Here is a 5,912-nt window from a genome sequence, read left to right as displayed (position 1 = left end):
CTTTGTCTAATGTTATAACATTCCATACACATGTTGACTTTACTTGACTTAATTTGATGATCTTCGTCTTGTGTTGAATATATTATTTTCCGAAGGAATATATGATTATTATCTTATATGTGTTCATTGTTGTTCAGAAGGCTTTTCAAAGTAACTTGGCATGATTGTGAACAAATTTTAATTTTAGCATGATATCAAAATTGTGCGAACATATGTTCCCATACATACTATAAGTTGTGTATTAAACCATATTTCTCCTTTTATCCCCAGCATTTTACGTTTTGGTGATTTAAAGGTTCATGACCAATTTGCAAGGAAGGCTTGGATATTTTCTCCAAGTGTGGGTATGTCCTCAAGATCATAGGATGATGCCTTTTCTCGTTCAATCTATGTGACTTGCTATAGTCTAATGATATACGTTTCACTCTTATTGTTCAAGACATTGTTGTAAACCCTATGTGGGAATTATATATTTATGTATGGGCTATGCTGGAATTGTTCTATTCAAACTTATATGGTTTTATATGAGACATTATTGTTTAACTCTATCTTGTATATTAACATGAAGAATAAAAGTAGAAGCCTACGCAAGCTTATTATACGAGGAGTCTAAGTAAACTCCCTATATATATATATATTACGTCTAAGCAAGAGGTCTATGTAAACCTCATGATATATATATATATATATATATATATATATATTTATATATGAAGAGTTATAATTTTTTCCACTTTTAAACCTATAATATGTAATGACGAATTCTAAGAGACTATTGTTAGTCCTCTCCGAGGATGACAACACCAGTTACGTCTAACGGGTGCTCTCCGGATGTGACATTAACGTTATGAAGGATTGGAAGGAATTCTCTTATGCTTTTTATTATTGTGATTATTATATCATGTCATTCTCACATGATGATGGTTTATTGATTAAAGGATGTTCTTCTCCTAGACCTAATGAGATAATTACATGATATTATACAAGGGGTTAGTCTACTATGGCCTATATTAGGATTTTAGCATTAAGAATGACTTAGATTGGGGTTATGAGTAAGGCTTGTAATATATTGATGAATTCAACTCTAAATATGCAATGATGTCTATGGTATCATTATGGAAATATTAATAGTATGGACTTGTATGTTTTCTTTATATGTTCATAAATACTAAATAGACAATGACTATGATGTAATAACTGAATGAGTTCTTTATATGAGGTCTATTATGTATGTTGGTATTATGTCTAAGGTTAAATGCAAGTGTTGTATCTTATTGAATATGATGTGCCTAGTGTAGTGTGCCTTCATAGGAACACTTGATATGAATAGTATTATGGGATGCTACAGTAACATCCTTAAAACGAAATAGGTTAAACTAGAGCCTAACATGCGTGTCATGAGGTTTTTAAATCTTAAAATGGTTAATCATAGTGTTTAGAGGCATGTGCATAATATTTGGTATCGTTTGTAAGTCAAACATCCATGAACGTTCAAAAGTTAGCCTTGAGACGTGCTTATGCATTCTAACACGCCTTTGTATGTTTTACGTGTTTGTTTTAGTTCAAATTGACGTGATAGGTTCCTATATATATACGAGTGTATTTGGGTTTGAAATTTCCGAGAACAACTTCCCAAGGACCACCTTAAGGTTCCTCGAAGAGGACCTAACCTTTAAGTCAAACCTACCAAAACATTCCCATACAACAATGGCAAATGACGCCTCGTGTTCTAGGTAACGACCCTTCATTTGGGTAGTCGTTTCACATCTAGATGTTGGATCTTAAGGCCCCATTTTTAGAGTCTGTGACCTATACGACTTTTGTGAGCACAACATGTCGATGGTTCTATGGCTCGTGCGTTGGTCCGTCAACTGACACCTCCAAATTTTATAAAGGTGTCTCAGCAAAACCAAGGGTGTAGTGGGAATTTAACCTAGCATTATAAAAATAGTTTGGGCAGTTACTTATAGGATTTTTTTGTATTTTACATGGTTTTATAAGTCTAGAACCCAAAATTAAGTTCATTTTTCAAAATCGAAACCCAAACCCCAACGAAGAATCCTCTTGAACACCATTAATGATTAAAAGTTGGAGATGGCAGCTTGATTTCTCCATCAAATCTTCTTCATTTTCGTGACTTTTTCATAAATCAAGGTTTTGGTGTTTCATCCTTGAACTATCTTTCTTCAAGGATCCACACTTCAAAGGATTTTCTACCACTTGTGAAAACATGAAACCTTCTAAATTGAATTCTAGCCATGGTTTTTTGCATAAACGATTTTAATCAATTATTTATGATTCAATTGATTTTAATTAGATGATTTTAGGTCAAAAACTCTATGAATCCATGCAAATCACGTAATCCTAATTTTGGCTCTAACGTGGGTGAGTTGATCAAGGATTGATAGGACTGAATTCATATGTATTTAATGTTGGACTATTTAATTATTTGATGATCATGTTAGAATTGTACATACGTTTCCTCAGTTTCGTAATTTTCATATAATATCTTGTTAGTTCATTGGATTGTTTGATTATTGATTTGGATTGGTCTATATGGTTAATTGTAAGAGTCTTTGTGAATTAAATTTTTGGAATGGCTATGGATTGGAGATGCTCTTGATGGAGTGGTTGTATTTTTACCCAATTCTCTCTATATTGTGCAGTGTAGATATTTATTTCTGTTTATTGGTACGGTAATATTATGGTGGCGGTGCTTATGTGTTATACTTGTGAAGAACATCGCCTTGTCGGCATTACATTATGAATCTTGATATTATTATGTTATAGTTGTGTAGTTGATGAATGTGAAGTATGAATATGTTTAAGCATATGTGTAAAGTTAAAACATGTGTGCTCCTAATTTATTTTAGGTGATCATGATATACTATGGTGATGTCTTTATGTGTATATTCTTGATGTTGAAGATATGAGTTTTATGATGGAATATGTTAATGTTTCTATAGAAGTGAATAGGGTGACTTGTGGTAGACTTAGTTATTCCTATGTGCTATTTGAATGTTACTGTATATGTGATAAGATTATGATGTGTGTCTTGTCTGGTTAGACATATATCCCTCTATTTGATACATGAAGAATGTGAATTTTAAATCTTGACGTAGTAGGTTCATGTAACTTGCCATGTATGTGCAGGTATAAGTGAAATATGACCTTGAACATATTAAGAGGGTCATTAACTTAGAACATTCAAACCAGAATGCACGTTGAGATATCCTTAAATTTGAAAGTCGTAATAGTATCCTTCTTTTTTGAATGATGGAATTAGGGGTAGGCTGGCTGGAACAAAACGAAGCCATATCTAAGAAAGTCAAAAAGCTATCTTATTAACCATTGAGTGGCATCCCTATAGGACCCATCTTTGGTAAAGGCATTATGTTAAGGTTAGGCTAGAAGTGTTGCCTTGTCATATATCTTTTGTTATTGAAACACTATATAAATACAAAGGCTAGCCCCAAGTGAGTATACTTGGAGAGTGAGTCTACTTAAGTAAAGGATAGAGTAAAAATAAACGTTTCTTATTCCTTAACCATGTGCCTACATGGGATGTGTTCTAGTTCTACCATTAGCATGTAGATTACCCTCCAAAGAAGTAGGGAAGACTCAAAATTCTACGCCTAGATAATCTGGTCTATGTCAGTTAATTCCTTTTTTTATCATGAGGTATACATTCTACAATTGGAAAACTTCTACAACCATTAGGTAGTGGAATGGAACTCTCTCTTGATATGACACGAGTAGGCTTTTAAGATGCTAGAATTTAGTTCCCCATGTCTTCTCAAAGTCCATTATATGAAATCCTTATTTGATGTAATATCTCTTAATTGACTTAATGAATGATTATTACTTAAGTTGATGTAAATTGTCTAAGAGTATCTCCATATAGAGTAGCTTTGCAGGTTGCTTAAGTAGTCTTGAACAATGTGTATGGGTGATCTCTTCATGTTTTACTCAAACGAATCTTAGACTAACCTTAGATTGTGAGTTGAATGCTGAATAGAGAATACTCTTATCTTATGTAGTTTTAAGGAATATTTAAGTATGCTTGAAGAGGGTGTATGGGTGGTGTTTTCTTTTCTTACTTATGTAAGTTTTGGGATAACCTTTAGTAGAAGGGTTATATGCTTATATGAATTGAAGTGATGGCAATGCTATATTAATTTACTTGGAATATGCCTTATATGTGAAACTTATGTTATAAGTGGTTCATATACTTACATTATGACGTTTTCCTCAAAACATCATGTTTGATACAAATGTCCTTTTAACATGGTTTTATTACATGCCACCATACTTAGTGCATTCTAATATACTAATTCCATATATTTTTTTATCTCTAAATGTGTAGGTGGAAATTGACAGGAGTCCTTTGAAGAGACGCTTGGAAACTAGCATCCTTTCTAGCATTTTTTGGTATGTCCTCAAATTTTTAGAGGACATCACTCTATTTAGATTTTTGTTTCAAACACATTTTAATAGACTTAGATATTTTTAAATGTGATTGAAGTAAAGGATGTGACCCAAGATATTTGTGAGTCTAAGATGGCTACAAGAGACTTGACATTTTTTATGATTATCTATTAAAGATATTTTGATATATTGTTGTGAAAATTTTAAATTTTGCACTACTTTTCATCTATTTTTATGCAATGAATGATGTGTAAGGACTTGTATGAGACCTTCAAGAGGTCGAATACACCGCGTAACGACTTGAGAATTGTAAGACCCCAAAAATGATATAAGGTGTGTAGAGTCTATCATGTTCTTATTAAGTTTATAAGGTTATAAAATGTATTACTATATGGTTTAGTTATAGTTTTCAAAGTTTGAAATAATTTGGAAGTCGAACGTCAAGGAACGACCTAGACATCCGACGAGTAGTCGCTTATGTGCCTCATGTTTCTATGCATGATTAAATTTGTACAAAATGATTTTATCAAGTCATTAAATGGTTAATAATTATTTTATATATAGTATATGAAGTTTCGAGAAGTTTGGAGGTCAAACGACCAAGAACGTCCAAGGCGTTCAAAGATAACCCTTAAGATGTTCAATGTGTATCTTGATGGGGCTTGTTTTGTTTGGACGTCTTGTAGGTGTTTTTTTGGATGAAATTTATGTTCAAGGTCTCTAACTTATTAAGATTTATAGTCAAGTTGGAAACGTCCGGGTACAACTTCTAAAGGGCCCCAAAAGAGGCCTCAAAAGAACGACCGAAAGATATCGAAGACACTGCCTGGGCAGTGTCCATTGACGGACCCAACAACAGATCGTTGGTCCACCAACGACCCTCTATCAAGTCTCGTCAACTGGCACTTTCCTAGGGCAGACAAAAGCAAAGAATTTTGCTTTGTGTCAGGCAATGGAAGCTAGGCACGGACCGTCGACAGGATGGCGCCTCATCATTGCCTCCGTCGTTGGTGCACTGTAAGTTGCAAGCTGCGTCTTTTTCAATTAAGGGGTGAGTTGTAAGTTCATTCCACGTCCTAAAGTCACTATAATAGGTTTATTTAGTTAATTTTAGGTGTGTATAAGTCATCTAAAACGTGATCGACCCAATGTAAAATGAACTCACATGTTTTGAGCTCAAAAAAAGTTCTCTTTAAAACCACCATGGTTGGTGAAGCTCAAGAAAGATTTAAGCTGGGATTTCCATGGATGAATCATCAAGTCATAGAGGTTTTCAACTAGACATAGGTATGGTGATCGTCATATCTAGTTATATTTTTATCTAGAGAGTCATTCTGAATGATTTCAAAGAAGAAAAAATATGATCAAAGTCCTTCTTCTTCAATCTTCCATGGGTTCTTTCTAAAAAGGTGTTGAACGATTGAACAATGATTAATTGAAGTTAATACAATGATTTTAACATGAACTTTACTCCAATTGCATGA

This window comes from Solanum pennellii, chromosome 4 (genome assembly GCF_001406875.1).
Source record: "Solanum pennellii chromosome 4, SPENNV200".
NCBI lineage: Eukaryota > Viridiplantae > Streptophyta > Magnoliopsida > Solanales > Solanaceae > Solanum > Solanum pennellii.
Note: the sequence above shows the minus strand (reverse complement) of the source record.